This window comes from Fukomys damarensis, unplaced genomic scaffold (assembly GCF_012274545.1).
Source record: "Fukomys damarensis isolate Sample0158 unplaced genomic scaffold, DMR_v1.0_HiC HiC_scaffold_32, whole genome shotgun sequence".
In the NCBI taxonomy this organism is placed as follows: domain Eukaryota; kingdom Metazoa; phylum Chordata; class Mammalia; order Rodentia; family Bathyergidae; genus Fukomys; species Fukomys damarensis.
Genome location: NW_022900944.1, coordinates 11,567,376 through 11,594,476, shown reverse-complemented (window position 1 = coordinate 11,594,476; position 27,101 = coordinate 11,567,376). Strand labels below are relative to the sequence as shown.

At 37.3% G+C, this 27,101-nt stretch overlaps 1 long non-coding RNA gene across 1 annotated transcript; it reads right to left on the bottom strand.

Moving 5' to 3' along the window:
* On the bottom strand, positions 1-26,542 carry LOC104865947. Its single transcript, XR_781308.1, has 2 exons — positions 26,294-26,542; positions 1-492 (listed from the first exon to the last, which is right to left on the bottom strand). It is a non-coding gene; the product is annotated as an uncharacterized LOC104865947 (long non-coding RNA).
* Positions 26,543-27,101: the final 559 nt, after the last annotated feature.

Genomic DNA, 27,101 nt, shown 5'->3' with positions numbered 1-27,101 from the left:
TTCAAATACAAAAATTTTATTCACTTTTGAGAACAATAGAGATTACATTTTCTCCATGATGGAAAAAGATACTCCACAGTAGGCATATTTCTTACCCTGCCAGCAGGAGGATCAACATATTTTCTCCCTTTCCATTCAAAACAGTTGATTAGTACATTAATTAGATATAGTGAAATGTAGTCTAGGTAACAGCTTGGAATGTAATAAAGAGGCAAAGGGAAACCCATTACCAGGAATAATCCATTAACACCTCATCTGCTGGTGACCGTGGCCTTGTAGGAGACCAGTGCTGTCTATACTGAGGTTCACTCTGCTCCGCAGTCATGGACCATCCGTGGAGTGGTTCAGTGAAACAGCCTGTGCTTCATCATACTTTCCTCTTGGCAGGCAGTGACCCTCAAAGTCTCTGAGACTTTTAACCAAAGAAGGTGTGGATGTTTCCTTACTGACAATATCAAAGATCTACTGTAGAAGCATGACAAACTCTGTTCCCTGTTGGACCAAAAAGACACAAAAGGTTTAAAAATCAGGTTGTCTCTGTTAGCTACTTTAGCTGAGTTAAGAAATTATCTTATAAACACAGATTCTTAAAAGTCTAGCCTGCATGCACCCAAGCACACTTGACAATATTAAGTTCTGTAGAACAAAAACATTGCTGAGTTTATTGAAAAAATAAATAGAGTAATGAATCCAGAGTTAGGACTCAGGTTCAAGCCCCAGGTCGATTAGTGAGTACTCGAGTAACCTTGGGCATCATCATTTCACTTCTCAAAATGTGTAAACTCATCTATAAAATAGGGATGATAAAATTTACCTCCAGTTTCTCACAACATTGTGATGAAAATTAGAACACATGGTGCACGTGGAAGTCCCATGAAAATGGTAAGAGGTTCTGTATATAAGTGCTATTGTTGTTACCCATTTCCAGGAACTGCTGAACATGTATCCTTAGACCATATCAGCAAGCTGACACCTGATAGACAAGAACGCATTACAATGTCATAGCCATTGTCTCCAGATGTTTTCCTTGCCAGCAGATAGAATGGTTCCAGGCCACCCTGTCAGCACACATCCTTGGTGGAGAGCATTTTCCTAAAAGTGGAAAGGACTTCTAACCCCCTTCCCATCTCTTTCCACAAAGCCATATTGTCAAATAAATGTCACTCCAAATTCCTAAAGCAAGGAAAGAGAAATCTAGTAAGCATAGACACCTCTCGTTAGGTTTCTGCATTTTTGTTAAAATAGTTAATAGATCAGTCTCAACTGTGAAGTCTCTGTACAGCAGTAATTATTCTTCATTATTAACCAGCACTTACTGAAGTAGGTCATGAGATAAATTCTTGATATTGAATAATTTAAAGTCTGGGAAATTGAGATTTAGAGAAACGAGGTAACTTTCTTAAGGTAGACACATCTAGTTAGAAAATGACAAGGGACTTGATCGTAGGTCTGCAAAGTATAGTCTTAACCATTACATTATCATGTTTTGTCTGAATAACTACCCTTTAGTTACTATTAGATTTTCTGAGAATCAGATTCTAAGATAGAATGTTAAATAGCATTTAGAATTTCTTTTGTATCAATCTAGACTCCATTTTTCCATCCAGGTACTGCACTGGGAGGACATAGTCTCAGCTATGAATAAGTCCAGTTTGTTGATTTGGCATAGCTCTTAGCCAAGGATAATGAATTAATTGACTACAACTTCCTTCTTAGGATATGCTGATATGCATTCTTCTTCAAATTAAAATATAAACCCACGAGGATTTATTGCTCACAAAAAGACAGTCATCTAAGTATTCCTTTAATTTCACTGTTAGTAAGGATAAATATTTGGTAGGTGCCTATTAGGACTCAGACACTGTGCTAACCAATCTAAAGATATGATTGCATTTATGAATCCTCTGTTGACTCACAGATGTTCCAGACATACTAGGGAATGCCTAATATGAATACATGATAATTTTCACTTAACCATTTCAATGGAGAAAGAAAATGATTAGGATAACATAACTAAGATATTTTCCTAGAATTTGAGCCTATGAACTTTAAACTTCTAGAAAAAACTTTTGAGCTTAAAACAACTTCATTACACTGTTCTGCAGAAGTAACAGCAGTATCACAGCTAAGAACTAGGATGTAAAAACAGAGAAGTACAGAGAGGAGTGAAAAGGCAGCATGAGTAATCTAGAGACTGACAGAACTCTTGAATTTTTGTATTCCACTGTTTCTGAGCATTCAGATCAAATTGACTTTCCTTTTCCTGAGTAGTGATACCACCCTGTACTATCACACTTATATTTAGATTTCTGAGGCATTTTCTTTGGAAAGTGTAAACTCTATAAGGGTAATAGCTCTGCTAAATTCCCTTGTTTTATTCATTCCGGAGGTACAAGGGAATTTATCAGAGCGAGGTTCTGTCACTTTCAGTTTCTGTATTTTTGGACAAATTACTTAATCTTTCTGTTACTCAGTTTACTATCATCTCTAAAAATTAGGATAATAAGGGTATCTATATAGAGAGATTGCTGCAATAATTTAATTAATACAAGAACAACATTTACAACACTGGTACATAATAATACAGAGTAATGTTAGTTATTCTTATTTGTGACTCTGTAACTCTTATTTCTAGGTATGAAAAATTTGTTTAAAATTAGAAATAAGATGTAATAGATTAATTGATCTCAAAAACGTTAGGAAATTTAGTCCTTAAAATCACTATGCTGACTTTAATTAAATTCAACTTTGACTATCAGGTAAACACGGCAGATTGCACAAACATACCCATGTTTACTTCCTTCAAAGACCACTAAAACACAGGGAGGGAAAAACTTTCAAAGGACATACCCACAGAATTTGGAGAATAAGAGAGGAGAAGACAAGAGCAACAAAATTTCTTTGGTGAGACTCTCACATATAGAGAGACTGGACCAAGGACTGTTCTGTTACTGATTGCGGAACAATGGAGGTTAGATTGTATATTTTGAGGGCAGATACAATAGAGCACCTAAGAGATATGGAGCAAAAACAATAGATCAAACCTATCAGCTATACTTGGCATCCCAGGCAGGAAAGATGAGAAATAATATATAAGTACTTTCCAAAATTAATGATAGATACAAAATTACAGTTCCCAGATACTTAAAGAACACTGAGAAAAATAAATTCCTCCATTCCAAGGATCCCCCAGATTATTATGATCATATCATATAAAACTAGAGGCAAAGAGAAAATTGAGAAGACAGCCAGTAGAAAAAAGATGCTCCATATGCAAAATTAAAAACTGAAGGTAAGAAATAGAGTATATTTGTCATTAGAAACTATGCAAACCAGAAGTTATTAGAATGTCTTTATTGCTGAACAGCAATAATTTGTGCTATGTTTTGTTTGTTTTTGAGACAGGGTCTCACTATGTAGTTGAGACTGAACTGGAACTCACTATGTAGCACAGGCTGGTCTTGAACTCACAGCAATCCTCCTGCCTCAGCCTCCTGAGTGCTGGGATTACAGGTGTGCACCACCACACCCGGCTGTGCTATGTTTTGAATATGATTTGTCCCCTCAATTCATGCTGGGGCTTGGTCCCTTACATGACAGCATGGGAGATGGGGCTTAGTGGGAGGTATCTGAGTTATGGGCATAGAGCCCTTAGGAAAGGGTTAATGCCGTCTCGCAGAAGTAAGTAACCTCTCAGAGTCTTGCAGAATTTGATTAGTTATCATGAGAATATTATCTCTTTTGTTACTATTCTTTCTCGGGTGCCTGCTTACACTCTGGGCTTTTACCATAAAGCAGCACAAGACCCTCACCAGATGCAGTGGCCCAGTAGTAGACTTCCCAGCCTCTACAACCATAAGCCAAAACGCACTCCTCTTTTTATAAATCATTTAGTGGCATGTATTCTCCTATAGTAACAGAAAGGGAAAAGGACAACCTGACAATCCAGATTTTAGTATCTGCCAAAAACACTTTTCAAAAAGAAAGGAGGAATATCAACTTTCTCAGGCCCAAAGCAGAAAACAACAGCAACAACATCTGAGAGAACCCACTGGCAGGAGACACATGCTATTAAGAAATGTTAAGGTTCTTCAGGAAGAAGGAATACAATAGCAAATGAGAATTTGAATCCATATAAAGAAATTAGCAGGACTGGGGATATGACAATTAAAGTAAATATTAAGCTTATTTTTTATTTCTAGTTGCTCTGAAAGATAACTAAGGAAAACATAGTCATTTTATATATTCGTAATATATATTAAAAGCACATACATGACAACAACAGGGCAAGAATGGAAGTGAGGAACTTGTAATCTACTGTCTTTAAATTAGTACTAAGAAGAGTAATATTTGAAAGCATAGATTTTAAATAAGGTGTGCATGGTAAAATCCTAAAGCAACTCCTACATTTGTTTAAAAGTGTATATATAATAATCTAATAGTAGGTATAATACTGCCTCACTAAAAAAAATTCTCAATCAAAAAAGGGGCAAAATTAAAGGAAAAAAGAACAAATAGATCAAATAGAAAGCAGCTACTTAGATGGGAGATTTTAACTCAATCATATCAACCACATTAAATATAAATCACATTAATAAAAAATTAGCAACTGTTAAGACTATATGTAAAGCACAACCCCGATACTGTCTACAAAACCTACTTTAAATATAAAGATATAATAAAGTTACAAAGATGGAAAAATTATACCATACAATCACAAATTAAGAAAGAGTTGAAGCAACTGTATTAATATCAAAAGTAGGCTTCAGACAAGAAAAACTACCAGTGAAAGAGACTACAACAATGTAATAAAGCAATTAATTCTCTAAGACATGGTAATTAATTTTATGCTTCTAAACCCAACAGCTTAGTGCAGATGGATAAATTCCTAAAAAACACATCTTACCAAAGTTATCAAGAGACAACAAAGGGCCAGGGATTTAGCTCAGTGGTTTGGTGGCCTGACTTGCAAGTGCAAGGACCGGAGTTCAATCCCCAGTACCAAAAAAAAAAAAAAAAAAAAGAGAGAGAGAGAGAGAGACACAATGAAAAAAATCTAAATAACTTTATATTAATTCTCAAAATTAAATTCATAATCTTAAAATTTTTCAAAAAAAGAGAAAACTCCAAGCCCTGATTTCTTTACTCAAATTTAATAATGAAATACCATACTGAATGCTTTCTTTTTGATTTCAGAAAAAGATGTCTTCTCTGTCTCTATTCAACATGCTGGGAGTCCTAACAAACTCAATAGTGTAAGAAAAAATAATAAAGGTGCACAAGTTAAAAAGAATGAAGCAAAAGAAACAAGCGCATAATAGTAGCTCCTCTACTGTTCCATGTACAAGAAGATTAAATCGCATCTGTAATGGGGACTCATGAAGGGAGACTGACTAAAAAGGTGCAAGAGGCAACTTTTTTTTTCTTTTTTTTCTTTTTTTTTTTTTTTTATTGAGTTTATTGGTACATTTAGGGATACAGTACAGTTACATTCATTGTTGGGATCATGTACCTTTACATGGCAAGTCTTGATTCTCATTTTTTTCCCCTTACCTCTGCCCTCCCTTCACCCCCTCCTCCCCTCCCCATCTACAAACACTTTATTTTCATCTTTTCATCCTCTCACATTTTTTTCTTTTCCCTTTTTGTTCTTCCCCTACGTATCACACCTTCCCTACACCTTTAGCTCCTTTCCTCCCATTTCTAAATGTCAGTAATCTTATTAGAATCTTATGCATTGTTGCAGAATATTCACACCAGGGAAACTATTTGGTATTTACACATGTGGGACTTATTTATTTCACTTAGGAGTATATCTTCAATATGTATCCATTTTCCTATGAATGAGTCTATTCTCTCGCTCTTTATGGCTGAGTAATATTCCATTTTATAGAAAAACCACATCTTCTTTATCCAGTTTCCAACGGATGGGCAAATAGGTTGTTTCCAAGATTTAGCTATTACAAACTGTGCCGCTATAAACATGGGTGCACATACTTCTCTGTGATATGATTCTTTTAGTTCTCTTGGAAAGATACCCAACAGAGGGATGGCTGGGTCAAATGGAACCTCCAGTCCAAGCTCTTTGAGGTATCTCCATATTGATTTCCATAGTGGTTGCACTAGTCTGCACTCCCACCAACAATGGAGGAGGGTTCCTTTCTCCCCACAACCCCGCCAACATTTGTTATTGTGTGATTTCTTGATAGCAGCCATTCTTTGTGGGGTGAGGTGGAATCTCAGTGTTGTTTTCATCTGCATCTCTCGAATGACCAGTGATGTGGAACATTTTTTCATATATTTTCTTGCTGCTTTCACTTCTTTGTATGAGAAATGTCTGTTCATTTCGGATGCCCATTTTTGGATCGGGTCTTTATATTTGGGGGGACTGATTGTTTTGAGTTCTTTATATATCCTTGATAATAGTCCTTTGTCTGAGGTACAGCTGGTAAAAATTTTTTCCCACATTGTAGATGAGGCAACTTTTTTGAAGTGATGGAAATGTGCCTTGTCTGGTTGGTGGTCAATTATATGGATCTATTCAAGCACAGTAGCCCTGCTTATGTATTGGGGATACAAGCTTAACAGTTTAAATGTATACCTGGCCTGCTTGTGCATGTACATACATACCTACAATAAAGTTTAATTTATTAAACAGGCACAGAGACTAATGATAATAACTACTAGTAAAATAGAAAAATTATAACAATATACTGTAATAAAAGTTATTTGAAATTTATAAATTGTTTAGTTTTAGAATTTTCCATTTAATATTTTTGGACCACAGTTCAATGCCATCATTAAAAGAGAAAAACAAAACCACAGAAAATGGGAGACTACTATACTATAACTCACTTGACTGTATTTAATATGTATACATTCCAATGTATGTAAACTACATCTTTAAAAATAGTTATAAAAATTCCTAATGGTAAGTGAAAGAAGCAAGTCACAATACTTTCTACTTTACAGAACATTAAAAAATAGGCAAAGTGAATTCCATTCTCAGCACCACAAATAAAAAAAGGAAAAGTGAATCGATATATTTCTTACTGTGAAATTATTTTCTAAATAATCTGCCACAGAACTGAAAGTGGTTTCTAAGGAGGGGAAACTGCCTAGGCTGTTATTTTCCCCCATAAACTAGAACTATTTGGCTCTTTAAACTCTGTGCCTATATAACTGATAAAAATAAAGACTTAAAGAAATGTGTACCATCTGCAGGCTGATGATATCAGCATCATAGAGAATTATTGACATTCACTTCAAATAGAAAATTATTTCTGATGGGTGAATCTGGCAGAAACTCCGTTTGGGGACAGAGTCACTTGGTGGTGGTTGTGTCACATGGGCCACCTTATTACTGGAAGAAAATATTGTAGATGTGAGCATTAAATTAGAGGGAGCTGAATTGTGACAGAAACAGATCTGTACTTCCTAATTACAGTCTCACTTCCATCCATCTGACACAAATGTGAAGTCAAATTAAACGCTGTCTAATTAACCACCATGCGCAACTTTAAGGCCAGAGACTAGGTATGATTCAGCTGAAGAAGAGGAACACAGGACTTGTAAATCGTGTCAACCCAGATCTGCCATCGCAGCAAGCTGCTACTAGGTTAGGCCATTTTGTTTTCACACATCTTTCCTTTCAGGGCTCTGCTTGTTATATTTACAGAAAAAGGCAGTGCTGGTAAACAGTTTCACACAATGAGGTGTGAGAGTTGATAGGGTCCTATTCAAGCTCTGAACTCCCCTGATGAGCTGCCAAAAGTTGTTATGAATGGCCCAGCTGACAGGGTGATGACTGATAAAGGAAAAACAAACAGCTCGGGTAATTCATGAAAACACACAGCGCCAAGACAAATCCAAGTGGCAAGTGACAGTTCAGATAATGGAATTTTGGAAGCTTTTCTTAAAGGTTCCTCTCTACAATTATTCTGTTAATAGGTTCTCCCCTAATGTAGCAGGATCTTCAACTTACTTCCACAGAAAAATATTTTTGATAATGTGTGGCGGAGAGGAGCTGGCCTTATACTTTCACAGGATGGTCAGTTTTGCGTACCGTTGCCTCTTCCAAGAGCAGGAAGGATTTTAGCGGTCTGTATCTGCTATTTAAAGAAATAAGATATCCTACTTTCAATTCTATTTACTAGAAATATTTTTGAAGCATTCTTCTTGATTTCTTTCCCTTATAAACCATTTGCCTCAAACCTTTGATTAGAAAATAAATATTGGCTTACACACTCAACTGCTAATATTTTAAAAGAGAACAATTTAAATGTGGCTTAAGTCAATTTCCAATTCACATAGCCCATTTTTGGGTTCATTTCCTTAAATCAAGCGTGACGAAGCAAGAAAGTATCAATTTGTCAGTGTTTTGCTTTTGTACTCAATGGTTTTTCATGAGATGTATCATGGTTTCTATAAAAATGGTCTATTTCTTAATCAATGTTTTAGGAAGCAGGAAAATAAAGACATATATAAAGCATGTGTAGGCACACACATAAATACTCTGAAGCTATGCCAAGAGAAAAAGAAAGGAAGAAAGAGGAGAAAGAAGACAGGAGAGAATATGGGGTGGGGGGAGCGGGAAGGTAGGTAGTATGGGTGGGTGAATAGGATTTCAAGAGCTTATAGGAAACACAGAATCTTAGTCCTATCCTGGCCCCCCACCAAATGAAAATTTGCATCTTAACAAGATTGCTAGTGATGCATATGCACACCCAGGTTTTAAGAAGCTCTGTAATTTAGCAGACTCTCCTTAAAAGAGTAAGCTCTGTAGTTATAAAAACTTAGGAGTGTGATGGTTCATGTTTTACAAAAACAGTTTAAAACTATGTAATAAATTATTTCCATCTCAAAGTTATTTAATAATCTTCACCCACATTTCTTATTTTCTTTTCCACCTCCTGAAGAAATCTTAGTTTCCTTGATTTCCAAGGAGGCTCATCGCTTCCTCAATCATTTGCCTTCTACCTTAAACACGTAAGAGATGCATCCAATACAATGCTGAGTGTTAGGCCCTGTACTATGGCCTGAATTTTAAACACTCTATCAAGGTAGTAAACCATAGTATTTTTATAACAGTCACAAGATGTTTTTAAAATCCTATCTTGAGTGTAGTATTAACTATTGAACTGCTGCAATACAGATTAGAAGACCTTAAAGGAGAGATAAGAAAAGCATTAAAAAGGCAGAGAACTAACTCACTTATTCCTCAAATGCAGCAAAACACACCACTTGGATGTTCATAGTTTAAAGCTTTGTGGTTATCAGTTCTGTGTTTATAGACTTTTCTTTAATCTTGGAGGGATCTTGCCATCTACTCTAACTCTCAACACGTTTCCTTGGCATTGATAAATTTATATACATTTAAAAATATGCCTCAAAATAATGTAAACAAAGGCAGACAAATATTAAATCAGGGAAAACACTGGCAACACATAATTTTATAAGGGATCATTTTCTTAATTGACAAAGGGTTTATATTAATTTAGCTGGAAATACAATGGAAAAATGAGAAATTCACACACAAAACCAGAAAACACAAAAGAATAAATATATAAAATGTACAACCTTATTCATAAAGACATACAGATCAAAGTAGCTGTAACAGATTTTTAGCAATCATATTGGTATAAATTATGATGTTAAATAACACAAACTGTGTGCAGAAATAGGAATTTTCATCCACAACAGATGAAGACATACTGGCAAAACAGAAAGACAATTTGGTACATCTGCCAAAATTGTGATTGCACGAACTCTTTAACCCAGCAACTCTATGCTATGAAATTAAGCCAGGAAAGTGCCTGCTTACAAAATCCTTTAAATTAAATGGGTAGAGATATGGAGGGCAGTGTTGTTTATAAACAGACATTTGGAAGTAACTGCAAGAAGTACCAAGCAGGGGCGTGAGTGCACCACAGGGAAAGACCCCTCAGCCATCTTTAGGACCACTGCACCAGCCCATGCTGACACAGAATGATCCCCATGACGTACCGGTTATTCAGAGGTAAAGAAGAAAGACAAAGGGCGGAATGGTGTGCACAACTCAATCCTTTTAGAGTCAGTAAAAATACATGTACATTGGTAGGGAATTCATATTTTTTCCTAGAAAAATTTAACAAGAACCAGCTAGGAGTGGTTGCCTTTGGGGTAAGAGAGCAGCTAACATTAAGGGTAAGAAGAAAGCCTTATAATTTTAATTATATGTTTACTTATATTCAATTTCTAGAAATGTTGAGTATATATGTTCAATGCAGTGCAACCTTGGCATTGAGAGAGCCATCTGTCTTAAGTCCCATGTGTAACACATTAGGGAAAACTTTGGGGCAAAATTATTCTCCATGAATTCATATTTACTCTCCTATCTCCACAGGCAAGCAGATTTCACAATCACATAGTAGCCAGACTTCCACCAGAAGTCCTGTATTCTCTGCAAAAGGTGATAACATCTTTCAAGGTCATGGAAACCTTTGTGAATCTGATAAGGAAGGAACAGAAAATTCTGGGTCCAATTCCAGAAATTCTGCAGAACTCCTGAGACAGATTCACTGAGTGTGTGGGTTCAGGCCCTGGGATAAAGATTAGCTGCACTAGAGGATCTTCAGAAGGGAATGACACCAGCCTTCTCAGTTCACACAGCTCTTTGCTTGGACTAGCTGACTCTCAAGAGCTTTCACATGCTCCCATGGAAAGCCCTTCTCCTCTCTTCCACATCTACATACTGTATCATAACTGTTCCCTTGCCTCATTAACCATCGAGATAGTTAGCTCTTACAGGGCAAATGCACTTGTTTTATAGATTTTTCAACAAGTTGAAACATTAAAAATTACCAATGAATACATGCTCAATGTAAGTCACAGAATCCTTGCGAATAACTCAAATAAACCTCGTCTGACTTATTTTGTGCTGCACATCTTTCTGCTTCTACCACATGATCCAGAAGGCAGCTTTAGGAATTGCATGGAGTATCAGGGAGAGGGGAGGCAATTTTGTAAGAACAGATTTCCGTGATCCAGGATTCTGACTCTCCTTTATGGCTTTCACAAATCTGGTGAATTATCTGAACAGAAAATGGATCAAGCCTGTGAATGTAGTTAGTGATTCAACTCAAAACACCTACTCTCAAAAATAAATAAATAAATAAATAAAATAAAACAAAGAAAGAAAGAAAGAAAGAAAGAAAGAAAGAAAGAAAGAAAGAAAGAAAGAAAGAAAGAAAGAATGGGTCATCTGGTCACTTTTGTTTCCCAAGTTACACTTTAGTGGCTTTTTTAAAGGTGGAGAAAAATAAATATACTAATACAGGCACCCCTAGGCCTCCGTTCTGCACCACCTGCAGGCTGGTGAGGAGGAAGAAGACAAAGAAAACCACAGTGTACAACCCATGCTAGCAAACTTTCAGAATGAATTGCACTAAAAAACAAAGAGAAAGAAAGAAAGAAAGAAAGAAAGAAAGAAAGAAAGAAAGAAAGAAAGAAAGAAAGAATGGGTCATCTGGTCACTTTTGTTTCCCAAGTTACACTTTAGTGGCTTTTTTAAAGGTGGAGAAAAATAAATATACTAATACAGGCACCCCTAGGCCTCCGTTCTGCACCACCTGCAGGCTGGTGAGGAGGAAGAAGACAAAGAAAACCACAGTGTACAACCCATGCTAGCAAACTTTCAGAATGAATTGCACTGAGGACTAACCCCACTCCATGGCATAAACAAAGAGGGAATACTAGAAAGGATAAAGGATGCTTTGCAGTCATGGATCAGAGAGGAAGTTCTACACTAGAATCTATGAAATCATGTCCAGTTAATTTAATCTCTCTGGAATTTCTGGAATTCAGTGTATTAGGATCAGCTGTGCTATGCTTTAGTAAGAAACCTCCCAATCTCGGTGATTATATATGATGGTAGTTTATTCTACTCAGATGAAATCTTCTGTGAATCAGGTGATCACCAGGATGACTGTCCCTCATATAAGAACTGGATGCTTCTAATCAGTGACAATACGAGGTTAACACATGATGGGAAGAAAGAGTATGGAGCACTCAAACCTACTCTTTCATATTCAGCCTGTACATCCCATATGTTACTTTGTCTACTACTGGCCAAAACCTAGTGATGGAGTCCCAAGCTAACCATTGCACAAAAGAGGGTTGGAGAATGCAATCTTCTTGCATGCTCAAGGAGAAGAAAAATATGACTTCCATTAGACACATTCAACGTCTTTGTCTGTGAGGCTGCAAGGATTACTTAGGAATGCATGCAAGGGTATGATACACGGGTGACACTCAAATGGTACTGAGTTATTTTCACCAAAGCTGATAACTCACTATGTGTTGGGTCATTCAATAGGCTTATCAAATTGTGAGGACCCCAGGTCTACAGAGAGTGGAGCACTGCAGTGGTGCAAGCCCATGTGCCCATCAGCATATCCATTTGTCACAGGCAGAAGCCTTGCTCCTGGAATATGCCACCCAGGAGAGCCTCAGGGTATGCCTGGGCAGTGCAAACCAATGCAGAAGGTCCTGGTCACCACTCCCAAACAGTGACATCCCAATGAGAAACCTGGACTGGTATATTATGATACTTTCCCAGATTTATACCAGCAGCCAAGGAAAACCAACAAATTCCAACATGAATGTATATGCAGCTTTTCTATTGCTGCTGATAAAAGTACAGTGGCACCTCAGTTCACAAACTCAGTTCTCTCCACGATTTTGGTCACAAACCAAGTTGGACAAGAACAGAATCAAATTTCTCCATCCATAAGGTCAATATTGACCCTAACCATTGAATTTGATTCAGTTCCCATCCATTTCACTTTGTGACCAGAATCATGGAAAGAAATGAGTTCATGAACTGAAGGTATCACTGTATCTTCTTTTTTTTAACAATGCATCCCTATAAGTTGTTTTGGTATCATTTGTATAATCATGTATGATAAAGGTGCCCTTAGTTTGGTTAAATATGTCCAATCCAGGTACAATATGAAAGTCAGATGATATACTTTTAAATAGGTTATAATTACAGTTTGATTCCTGATGTAAAGGGGGGAAAGACAAAGAACGAAGGAATATTACCTGGTGACCCTAGAAGGAGACAATAGAACTATATTACATTGGTGTTAACTATTCTCCTTGTCATTTTATGCACTAAGCCTGTAAATAAAATCCTCATTCACTCCACCATCCAATCTCCAGTTAAATTCTAGAGTTAGCCATGAATTGCCTTCTAGAATCTGATGCCTGAGAAATTAACTAGTGTATTAGACATTTTTCAGTGACTGTGAAATGATATTGAAATACAGAACTTTTTTTAGATTAAATTTATATCTTCCTAAAAGAGTCTTGTTAATGACAAAAATACCTTTTCAAGAGTTTTGTATTTTCAGTTGGAGTAACTTGTGATATAAAAATATAAAATCAGTCTTGTGTCTTTATCCAAATAATTTATCCATTATACCATTTGGATTATTTTATCCAAATTAAAAAATATAAGTATAAAATAACCAAGCAGATAGTCAGCTATTTAGGCTAAGGACGGATAAAGAATTTCTAATGTTCTTTAATTTGATTTTACTTCAGTTTGTTTTTACAAACAGAAGATCAGGAGACAGGAAGGTTTGTTTAGAGAGGTTTGCCACCTCCCACCAAAGGGGGCTCAGGTGGACCTCATTCAGTGACTTTCTACCTGTTCACTTTATGCCTCAACACATACTTTTGCCATGTGACACTGGCCTCTGACATGCTGCCTATAGAACATGACATAACATTATAGTGGAACTTCAAGTCACAACCGGCCTGACGTACAAACAACTTGGGTTATGATTGGAATTTTAGTTTTAACTTTTGAATAAAGTCTTGAGTTATGACTTGAATACCAGCTGCTTGTCCTTCCAGATGGTCTTAGATACAGATTTAAGCCTTAAAGAGTTCTGGAAAGAAGTCCTTTTCTGTGTGGGGCTAAAGAAATCCTGCACCAATGTCTCTTTAAAACACTGAGATCTGCCTGTACATAGGAGGAAGCTGTGTAGAGGAGCCTGAGCCTTCAGTTGACCAACTTGTTACAACGATCCCTCAAGAATGAATTGTGTCCATATAAAAGGGCCCACTGTATTGAAATTGATAATATGTAAAACTGTGTGGTAGATTAATTAACGGTCAAGTTCTGTGGGAATGCCCAGCTGAACTGAGTCAGCATGGTTCTGGGCGTAGAAGACCCACCTAAGGACTGTTGCCAGAACAGCATAAAAGGAGAAGGAACAGGAGGGGAAGACTGCATGCTGCTGATTTTCTTGAAGAAGATACTTTCCAGCAGTTTTTCTTTCAAGGAGCTTTGGCTGCTGTCTTCCTTTGGGGGAGCTTCAATCCTCTTCTTCATCTTGGATGTCATCTCCTGTCCTTCAGTGCAGATCCCGTAACCTGCTGGCACAGACTTTATATAGCTTCCACCCCTGGCCACTGGGCCTTTCCGGTGCAGATCCTTGGTATGGACTTGCATGGGACACTGCCGTGGGCTCCAAGCCCTTGACTGGATCCTCTGGGTCTCCAGCATGCAGACAGACATTTGCACTCTTCTCCATCCGACTCTAATAAGCACTGACTAATACCCTGTGATAGTATACAGATCCAAATAGCCAGGATCTAAAGACACTTTCAAATGTTAAGATAGAATAACAATAATTACCTTGTCCTATTCTAAGCTTGCATCCTTCTTAGAACAATGATCATCACATACAATAGTACAATATCAATATTCAATGGATACTAAATAGCTACCGGGTGCAGATATGGTTATAAGGACCTTCTGTAAATTACCTCACATCATTCCCTCCCCATCAGCCTTATGAGGCTGGAACCATTAAAATCTCATCTTATAGATGAGAAAACCAAGGCCTGTAGAGGTGAAGTTACCTGGGTGAGGTCACACAGCCAGTAGGGACAGAGGCTTTCTTAACAATCTTTCTATATTGTATTGCATTGCTATACTGTCTTGCTATATTGCTATATTGTATATATTATTATATACCACTTTGAAAAGAATTTAGAAATTTCAGTGGGCTCTTTAAATCTTATACATAAGTTACTTTTTGTCTCTGATATACACAGCTGAAAAAGAAACATAGAGCATGTGAATGGTATGCTAGGCTCACTACAATAAAGGTTATCAGGTGAGTGACTCACTTCCTATGAATCAGGTTCTTTACCTCTAACATGGTAAGCTGAACTGTTTCTCTACTCATATGCTGAAATCATGTGTTGGAGCCCTAACTCCCAGCACGTCAAAATGTGACTGGGTTTGCAGATGCAGTCTTTAAAAGAGGTGATCAAGTTCAAATGAGGTCTGAAGAGTGAATCCTGATCCACTTAGACTGGTGTCCTTGGCGAAGAGGATATCTGAACACACAGGGAGACACCATGCATGCACATGCATAGAGGCAAGGCCACCTGAGGACATGGGGAGAGGGTAGAAAGCGGTGTCCAAAAGCCCAGGAGAGAGGCCTCATGAGAAACCAACACTGCCAACGCCTGGATCTTGGACTTGCAGCCTTCAGAACTGTGCAAAAATAAATTTGATGTTTAAGTTGTCCAGCTGGTGATGTTTTATTACAGCCTTAGCAAATTAAAACAAACACATTCAAAATGATTATCGTAGTACCTGGCAAACAAGTAAATACTCAATTGATGGTTCTGCTATTAGTTCAGCTGTAAATAGAAATGCACACAGAGCCTTCGTTTTAGCTTAAAGAAACATGTCCTAAGGTATTAAAACAATCTAAAAAATGCTTTGTTCTAATCAATAAACTTTTCCCAAAACTTTCTCTTCTAGTTTTTTTTCAGAAACTAAAAGACAAAATATTGTTCATTTTTCAAACTATCAGACATTGGGTAAAAGTCATTTTCCATAGTTGTTCATCACATGGCAATGTTGATTTTGGAAAACTTGTCTCTTGTAGCTATCACAGCCTACGAAGTTTGAGTATCAACACATGCTGATAGTCATATCCAAAGATTATGGCAGAAAAAGAATTAGAATGTATAAACGCAAGCAGTGCAAGTCAAAAGTAGTGTATTGAGCTTTCCTTGAATGAAGCTACTTGTTTTTGTTTTGATTTGTTTTGTTTTTTTGAGACAGGGTCTCACTGTGTAGTTGAGACTGACCTGGAATTCACTATGTAGCCCAGGCTGGTCTCAAACTCACAGCAGTCCTCCTGCCTCAGCCTCCCGAGTGCTGGGATTACAGGCGTGTGCCACCATACCCGACTGAATGAAGCTACTTGTGTCTGATCTAGCATATAAGTAGAAATTTCACCTCACAGGCCAATTCCAATGTTACTGTGGACACTCAGGCTGAGAAAGGTTCCCAGGTCACCAAAATGGAACAGAGATGGTGATTGGGATACAGGAGGACAGCAGTAAGAGATTTGGTTGTATATCCCCTTCTCTGGACAATGGCTAATGGGCTCCTGCAGTCCCCATCTTTTAATACAAGGCTCCTAGAGATGATTGTACAAACTGGATGTCATTCAATACCCAGTGTAAGTAAGGAATTTGAAATTAAGAAGTAAATGTTTTTCATTATAGGTGTATTTCTTTGACATTTAATCTTTGTTATTTGAAAACATAAGGAAAATTTCTGGTTTGCACTAACAGAGACCATAAGCTGGTCAATTTTCAGGTCACTTAGGTACTGTTTAATGCTCAATAAAAGCACATTATTATGGAGTACTTGAGAACAAATTCTGAGCATGGGGGCAATGTATGGATCCCAGAGGCTCAAATATTTTTTTCTTTTTCTATGCTGGAAACCTAAGCTCTAGTGCGGGGGTGGGTTGCTGCTGTGGCAGCAGCCAACTAGCCACCTGCAGAAAGCCACTGCAAATGACCAACAAAGCAGAATTTGTTTCCAAAGTGCCAAGCATGGTCATCTAAGGAAGGGTGCTCAGAAGTCTAAGACTCCAGGTGTAAGCACCAAATGGGGCAAACAGCTTCCCACATAGAAGCTTCCAGCTTGACTCTAACCATGGTCCATCCCATGGATTAGAAGTGGAGACACAGCGATGGAGAAACTGACTAAAACCCCCAAAGGCAGGTAGGTGGTGCTGAAAAGGAGGACCATCATAAATAAGTCTGTTCAAGATGCTGCTTGTATCACTGCAGCAGGAATGCAGAGAAAGCGCCTAGTATTCTAAACATGTACTACTGTTCTTTTTTTGTTTTGGGTTTGGTTTTGCTTTATTTTGTTTTGTAGTACTAGGGATTGAGCCTAGCGCTTTGGCTCTGAGAAACATTTCCAGCCCTATTTTATTTTTTATTTTGAAAAAGGTTTCACTAAGTCACTAAATTGCCCAGGCTGGGCTCAAACTTACATTCCTCCTGCCTCAGGCTCCCAGTGTGTTTTGCTTATAGGTGTGCACCACCAACCCAGATTGGTATTGCAGCTCTTACAGCAATGTGCAATGAATATCTATCGACTGACTACAATTTAAAATACAAATCAACCTACTTCAATTCACTTCATCTAACCAATTATGATCACATTTATTAAGCTGGTTAAAGTAGGTTTGCTTATGCAGTAACCTTTTGTGTTGTGCTAAAATTCTGCCAAAAATTTGCAGATTTAAAAAATCTATTATATCATTTCTTGAAATTTTCATTCAAAATGTAAAAGCAGAACAAAATAAGGATTATGTTGATTTATTTTTTAAAACTATCCAGAAGACTTTAAAGGCCCTTTTTAACACTGGAAACTCTAATAGACAAAAACAAAACAACAACAACAAAACACTCTGGGTCCAAAAGTTCAATCCCATCCTGGCAATACAGCAAGACCCTGTCTCACAATAAAAAAGATTGCTCAGTGAAAAGGCCCTTCCTTAACCATTCGGTGTACTGAGTACATCAGATATATATACGGAGGCTCCCAATTGAAATTACATTTAGTTATGCTTTTTAAAATTTTGCTTCTAGGAGGCTGCAATTGCTCATTCAAATAGTGGGCTTTCTAAGGGTTTATCTGGAGAAACACCTCAAATTCCTCTTCCCTCTGGTCTCCTGCATGGCTCTAATAACCAGAAGGCTCCCAGATGGAAAGTGAGTTCCAGGCGGTGAAAGTGGAGACCCTCTCCCATTTCCTTCCCTCCACAGCCCACCAAGTTTTTTGAAGTCTAAAGATTCTCTGTAGGAGGTGAAGGCCCATGTGGGGTGCCAGCTCACAAGAAATGTTCAGTGACTTAACACACGGGGCCACATGTGGCAGTCTGGAAAACACCACCAGGATGTGAGATGTGTTTACTTCAGTGGATCCCTTCTGTTCTACAATCTTTCCAAACCTTAGGAACCATGGGAGTTGATGGGGGAAGGGTGAAGAAAAATATCTTGTGATTTGAGTTGAAAATGTGTGTTGTACTTAAATCCTGGAGGTACGTCCTGCTGTTTTTATTCTGTGTGGTTCTGAGTCTGCAAACTTGGGCAGCAGGGGGTGTGCGTAATACAAAACAGAGTGGCACCAGGGATTTGGAAATATGACCATTGGAATATTAGGCATTAATTTTAAATCAGAAGGAAATATATGTCAATAGATGTCTTTCTGTAGGGACTAAGCCCTGTACTTGCTCAAGTTACTTCTGAGTAGAGCATCCTTTATCCTGGGGACAAAGGGGGCTGTGTGCTTTTGCCAACAGTGATTTTGGGCTGGCCCTCACACACCTCTTTGCTGTGATAAGCTGCAGACTCTACTTCTTGCAAAGGATCCATGGCAAAATGACAGCACTAACACAGCAAATGCTTGGTGGCTGGAACTATTAGGCTGAACCCCCCTCCTCAATGTCAACAGGAGCCGAGACAGACAGGTGACCTCAATGATCTTTCCTTCCTCAAATGCTGTAACTCTGACAATGATTTTGTGATGCTGAAAGGTAGAGGAAGAAATAGTAAAATGTGACTGTCTAAGCAGAAGTTTTGGTGTCAAACAGTTTCAAGTTCTCGTTCTCATTCATGGATCTCATAAACTCATTTTACTACTCATCTTCTCTGAGCCTCAATTTCCTCACCCATAAAAAACAGGAGTAATAGAGATAATCTATCCCTTATGGGAATTAAATAAGATACTGTATGTTACCCAGGAAGTATGGAGGTAATACCTCTCACATCCAGGTATCTCACATTTAGTTAATGCTCAATAAATGTAAACTGCTTATTAGCATTATAAATAAAATTGCTTCCTCCAGTCTCTACACAGCCCCATTCCTTAGAATTCATGCTATTAATTCTACACTAATGACAGGCATTTAAGAAATTTAGTCTTATTAATTCCTTTTACTTGTCATGGATTAAGACAAAAACAAACAAAGATACACTCAATGAACTCATTACCAGGCTACTGCTAAGTCTCCTTTCTGAGCCAGCCAACACATATCTGAATCTCCATTTCTGGCTCTGTCTTTTAGGACAGCCCTGTCCTCTTTATAAGTGAGTACATACTGAGCACCTACTCACTACATACTACATTTCTCACTGCAGCAGAAAAGCACAATCCAAAGGGGTTAGAAACTGCTCTGAGGCATTGACAGAGCAGCAGAAGGAAAAGGACATGCATATGACCGTTTATGCAACTGGAAACAGCCACTGGGCCAGCCAGTGATCAGCCCCATGATCACACTGAGGAGGGCAGCCAGGGGGTTTAGAGCTTCTTTAGTTCACCATCACCCAGTTCTTCTATGTGGCTTTCTGCATCTTCTGTCTTCCCAGACACAAGCTGCAGAAGAGCACAGATCTGGCAGAGGCTGTTAGAGGAAAGACAAGGAGCCTGACAGTGGGCCGTCCTGGAGGTGACACTCAGTGACACCCAGTGACACCTAGAGGGATGCAAATCCCAGCTTTACTTTGATCCCCCTCCTGAGAACCTTCCAATTTCCCACTTTTAGGTCAGCACATCCTTTTGGGGTGTTCCCTATGTCTACTGACCCCAGTTACATAGCTCTAGAATCACTAACACTAATAAGCTATTGTCTTAAACAATGTCACTTTATTGATAGAAATAATTTTAATTCTCTCCCCATAACTAAAGCCAATGGATACTTGATGCAATTAGAAAAAGACCACTTTTCTCAAGATATTTGTGTCCACTTGCTGAAAAACAGTCAAGATAAATGTACAAAATCTACATGTCCACAATATGAATAGCATTCTTGTGAAGTATACAACCAGCAGAACATGGTGGCAGGGCCAAAGAATGGTACTCCTTACAAAAAGTAACAGAAAAAATCATCCTTAAGGCCATAAACCATTTAGTAACAGAAGAGTTAATTGCAAAAGCCCTGATCACTGTTTCCCCTGTAAGACCAAACTGTAATACGTATGATAATAATCTTAACTACCACCAATACAACTTGAGACTTCTTCATACATACTAAAAATGGTGCAGGTTGGGCATAGTGGGACATGCCTGTGATCCCAGCTACTCAAGAGGTTGGGAATCCTAACTCAGATTGGGCAACTCAAAATGAAAAATAAAACGAGCTGGGGATGTAGCTCAGTGGTAGAGTGCTTGCCTAGCATATGTGAAGTCCCTCAGTTTGGCTCTAGCACTGCAAAAAATATATGTACATATATTTTAACATGGACATTTACACAATCTCAAACATGCATCTATAGGATTTTATTCTGTAAAAAGAGAAAATGTTACAGTGGAGAAACCTGGTCGACATCACCTTAACCCAGTTGTTGATATCAATTTTACCAATATTAAAGCAACATCATGTGCTGTCTGGTGTGAGACACAAAGAAGAATTCAGTCACATCTAGGGCTTTCCTGTCTTTAACCACGGAAAAATATGAATGAAAGCCAATGGAAGGACATTCTATAAAACACCTGGCCTGGATCTATCACAGGTGGCTGCTCCAGAATAAAGAAGACCAAAGATACACACCAACAAAGGACAAGGGTGATCCTTAGCTGGATCCTTTAAAAAAACATCATTGGATAATCAGTGAAATTTGAATATGGATAGATTAAACAATTTGATCACATTAAATTTATTAAATTTGATAATTGTACTGTGAAAGTATTTAGGGGTAGAAGGTCATGAGACTATATGATAAGTGAGAGAATGAAAAATGAATAGAGAGAAAAATATGAACAACTGGTGAGTTAAGATGAAGAATATACAAGCATTTACATACTATTCTCTCAAAGATTCCATAAATTAAACATTTCAAAATGAAAGTTTAAAAAAATGTTTTGTATGGCTTAAATCAATATACAGTATTATTCTGAGTGGTAGAGTTTTACTTCAAGATAGTCAATTTCTAGTTTAAATTGGAGAAAAAAGTAAACAAATATTTCTTTGGCAACACCGAGCTGTTAGCAAATAAAACACTGAACACATTTCTGAAAGATGGAAAGCAGATGGGAGCACTGAATTTAAAATTAACTACCACAAACATTTAATCTCCTTTCTTTTCTAAACCTTCCTGAAGCCATTACCTAGAACTATATAAAGAGTACAAGTGCTCAAGGAAAGGAACAGATGATGATATCAGTGGATTATAGGTATCAAAATAACTTGAAAGGAAATCAAAACCACTTTAGAAGACAAAGTGAGTAGATAAGTGATAAACTGTCTTTAAGGAGGTGCTAGAATCAAATTTTGCAGAGGGGATCGATGATGAGAAGGGAGCCCATAGAACATTAAGGCTCAGGTGCCAGAGGGGTCAGTACAATGTATCATGAAGGAAGAGGGCTAACATGCAGATAGGCAGAAGCTGTGTAGGAGTCAGAATTCCACATGGTCCCCCTGTCCAACATGTCCAAGCAACTATCTGGACAGAAAAAATTAAATTACCCACCAGACTTAGAGACAGAGGTACAAGACATATAGAAAAGGGCCAAAACAAGGAATAGGGCTTTACAAAATGAGCACACAGAATGGTGAGCTTCTTGATCCCCTTCTGCCTCCCCGTTTTCAGAGTACCAGCCTCCCAAATAGAAGAGTGGAGATTTTACCCCTTGAAACCCAAGCCTAAAAGAGAGACCTCTAGATCCAGAAATTCAAGGGTCTCCCACAGCAAACACTTGCTCACCTCTTAATCACACTGCTCTGAAACTCGGCCACTAAAAAGCTCTAAAAATTGACATGAAGTTTCCAATTAGTTTTTTAGTAGAATTTTTCTCTTAAGTATTATAGATAATGATCATAAGACATTTGAGGAAATCCTCTAATATGTAAGAGAAAGACCTAAACAAACAAAAATAATTCTGTAGGAAACTGTGTGCAGACAATAGTGTTTAAGATATATTTAAGATATATTTAGAACAGAAGATGAAACGAGAACAGGCTGTCACAGAACAGGAAGAAGACATAAGATAGAGCTCTTAGAAAAGTGTTATACAGCACCTACAGGAAAAACGTTTTCAGATGGAAACACTTTACTTACATGAATTTTTCTTTAGAACAATCTAGAGATGTGCCCCTTGAAAATAAGAAGCAAGAAAGGGATAAAGCCATTAAAACAGAGTCCAAGACAGGAAGACACAAAGATAAGTTTCAGGATGACAGCCAAGTGTCAAAGCAAAAAAAGCCCCAAATTGAGGAAAGAGAAAAGAAGGGTTTCTGGAGAGAGTTCTCTAAAAAAGAGTAATGAAACAGTCCAAAGACAAATGATAAATGATTGTATAATAGCTATTTAGAAAATACTGATAATGGGTTTGATAATAGATTTGATGGAGCATATGGAAGTAATGAAATATAGAGATGAGGCCAGTGTTAGTTTTTAAGTATTTAAAATGATTAGAGAAGTACCTTAGTTTTCCCCAGCATTAAATGTTATTTACAGGTATGACAATAATCTTAATACTGAAGAACAAGTAGGAATAACAGGGATGACAAATAAAGCAATGTTCTTCATGAATGGAACTCAGTAAAATATAGCTATTGTTGATAGCTAAAGAGAAAACAGTAATCACATTATTTAGAAATGACAGAAAAAAGAACTAGAAAATTTTAAAGGGTTACCTCTGAATAGAGGGGATGGAGAAGAGTAAAAATTCATTTCATTTTTGTTATAAGCCTATCAGTGTTATTTCATTGCTGACTAATTCACCATGGAAATAAAAACAGAAAAAGATTACTTGAAACACCAGAGTAAACCACAACCCAAGCAGGTACAAGAATAGCTATTATGGAAATGAAGATGATCCTTCTTAATGGAGTAGAGGAAGAGCAAACACAGACATGACAAATACAAAAAAGGGGTGGACGATGGGCTAATCAAGATCACTGACAGGCTCACCAAGCCAGACAACAGTGGACTCTATTGGGGTGGGGGGATGGGGATTATGCTGAGGCAAGCGAAGTACCTGGAATGCAGCTACTTTAGGGAGAGAATCACAAGTGACTGCCTCAACTGTGTGCACTCCATGGATCTCCTCTGGCTCATCCTAATGCCAGCCTGTTAGTCCCAGTCCTCACTCTTGGCATGGTGGGTTGTACCTGCAGTGTTTGCAGCTGAGCACTGTTCACCAAATAGAAGGAGAAATGTATGGGGAGAGCTCATTGTGGAAAGAAAATCACAAGGCAGCTCTAGCCGTGAGTCATATGTAAGAAGGAGTACCACACTAGGGCAAAGTCTTTCTCCTATAATCAGAGGGTCAGTGTACAACAATCAGAGGAATGACCACCAAGAAGACAGGGTAAAAACAAATCTTACTCCATGCAAAAACAATGCACCAAAATATATAAACAAATTATTAAAAATACAGGAGAACTTCTGAAAATCAGACTCTCAGAAATTGACGAGTGAGATATATAGAGAATAAGAGAGTAGATTTGAAAAACACAATTAACAAGCTTGATTTAATGAGATGAAGATATTTTCCTAAGCAGAGAACACAAATTCTGTTTCAACATGCATGGGTTATTTACAAAACTTTAAGCATTCAACTACAAAGGAATTCTTAGCATATTATCCAAAGTAGAAATCATACAGCTGCATTTTCTAGTTTGTTTTCTTTGGGGAGGGAACTAGCCCCCTCCCCAAAGCATTAATCACTTAAGTGCTGTTTAAAAATTCCATCTGCAACTGTATATAGTTCATTCACAGGTACTATGAATCACGGCGTGGCCATCCTCACTGCAAGTTTACATCTATGTGTATTTATAAACTTACAAATATGTATCACTTTTATAATTTAAGAGTACCTGAGAGCATTTCTTAAAAACTAAAAAGAATTAAATTTACTTTTATAATGATAAAAAATTCGATGTTCTAGGATTAGGTATAAATATCCCATAAATGAAATATTCCCACAGACCTGGCAACATGGAGAAATACATAGGTGGAATACAGCATTAGACTCAGGGCATTTTTCAGACCATGGAGGAAAAGGAATGGGACAGTTCACAAGAGGAAATCTGAGATGTTACTGGAAAAAAAAGGCATGATCTTTATTCACACCATACTCACAAATAAACTCCACCTTGAAAACTTGCAAAAATTTGAAAAAAATTAAGTCTTGGAAAAAGATGTAGGAAAAAATATACTTGTAGTTTTGGGTAGTAAAAGCCTTCTCAGTCCATAAAACATAAGTTAATAATATTAAGTTAAAACAAAGTAAAAATAAAGGCAACAGGCTAAGAAAACAATACTTGATAATGTATCTCCAAGAGCACCAAAATCTATAATCAATAAAGATCTTTTGTAATGTGACAAGAAGATGACACTAAAGGAAAACAAGCAAAAGACATGAACAGCCCAATTCTCAAAAGAAATGTGATGGCTATTAATATGTGAAATCACATTCAACTCACTAATAAGGAAACATGTCATAGTTTAAAAAGAAGTGTTTCTCTAGACATGATATATTCACTAAAAGCACAGACACTGATATGCCAAACGAGGGTTTGAAGAAAGGTTCTGCTGCTGATTATTCACAATGAGGCCTTAGAGAAGTTAACCTCTGAGACAATGGTAAGAGAAAGAAAATTATGAAAGTATAGCTTTTTTCTAAGAAAAGTTAGAAAGATTGGCAAAGGAATTCGTCTACCCATGCTTCAAAGAATGTCAGTCTACTGATGGGTTTTCAAATATTTCAGATGTAGGCTAAGAAAGTCATGGACAAACATCTATAGCAAACAGTCTCCGTTCACTGTTCCCATTGTACATAATATTTTGCTTAGTTTTATGTCTCCAGGAAAGTAATGCTTGCAAACTCAAACCATGGGCCTTCAATATCACTGCAGATGACATAAACAAATTAAAAATAAGGCCAAACTAAGCCAGTTGTGTTTATCAACCTGATCCCCTCTGAAAAGGAGAAATGAAGGCAAATACCCTTTAATACTATTTATTAGTGGAGTAATATAATACATTTTGACAAGTTGAACAGTTGTAACAGGCGGCTGTTAAAATCTCTGCAGGGCCTGTTTAGAATGAAAACAGGAGTGAGAGACAGCTCTATAACTGGGTTTTAAGAACAGCTCAGCCATCAACTATATCCTAAGCAAGTACTTTTATCCAGTTAATTTACAGAGTGAATCCCTTAGGGTCTCTAGCCGTCTACCACTGCAGCTCATTAGAGCCCAATATCCAACTTTTCTCATTGTAGCACTCAAAGCTTGTATGCTTAAAATGTAATTAAACTTAAAACAAACAAGATCTTTATTCCCTGACAGTCCTGCTCTTTTTAAATTGACAAAGGCATGAACTTATATAGGATTATTTAGAAAGCACTATACATTTCAGCCACTTATGGCAAGACATTTGCCCAACTGTTCATCCCACATGCAATTAGAAATCTAAATACTTGGGTAACGCGTTTCTATTGGGAATTAAACTTGCAGATCTCTTACAAACGGGTAATGTGGTAAGACTTGCTGTCCAATGAGGTGTCTTATTGAAATATCCCAGGCCGTTTCACTTGTCACAGCTGTCGTTTCAGCCGCCTGCACTCACAGTGTATAGCTTTCATTACGAAAATAGAAATTTGTGTCCTAAGTGCTGTAACATTACTAATGCTAAATATTTAATTCCCCAGGGTTCCAATTATGGTTGAGCACTGGCAACACTGATTCTACTTTTTAATAACAACTGTAAAAGCAATTTGAGCATTTTTCAATTAATTAAATACATAGTGAACGAGTAACCTCTTGTCATTTTGCCCTCCAGGACCTGAACTAATTGGTGTAGAATAAAATGTTTTGAAAATTAACTGATATTCTGCTCTGCACACTGTTATACCATTAAATTACAGTTTGCAAAATGAAGTTTGTCTTGTAATAGTTATACTCACTCAGTACAGTCTGCAGATGTTAGAAAGTACCTGTGTTTCAAGTACTTAGCAGTGCCTCCGACTATAGCCAAGTTCAAAATCAAGTATAATTCCTCTAAACACCAGTCAGTATCAATAATACTTTGCATGTTCACAGATAAATTTAACACATTTCAACACTGGAAAGTTCTCCACATTCCATGAGATGTTTTCACAATTTAGTTTACATATTTTGAAAGTTTGCTTGAAGAATTCCTATTGTCAATTATATTCACAAAGAAAAGTTCAAAATAAATTTTTAGATTTTTTTTTTTCTAAAAGAGAAGGCCACAAACCAAATGTCTGGGAAAATCCTTCCTTCTTAAACACTTTGTTGCAGTTTCTCGTTTCACTATAGAACGATGTCATAAATCAGCTCCAAATTGGTGGTTCAGCTGAAAACAATGAATCATAAAAGCAGATGCCACATTTTAAAATGAACCTTTTTCTGAAGGAGAATGAAATGTGATTAAAGAGACCATCTTGTTGTAGAAAAACGGCTCTGACAGGTGTTCCAGCTCTGAGTCTTGATTGGCTATAATCTAAAATCCATGCTGAAGTGAATGTCTTTTTGGCAGCTGTCTGTCTAACAGAGATGATCTCCTAAACAGGTTTTACTGAATGAGGAGTCTCAGCAGAAGCATCATGGATCATAGAGTAAGACAGAGTGAAATTAATCACACTGGGAGAGAGGGGAAAATAATAGGGAAAATTTAATCATTTTCATACCAATCTTTAGAGTTTAAATCTTTAATATTTCTAAGATTATAGTAACATCTTTTAGAAATGA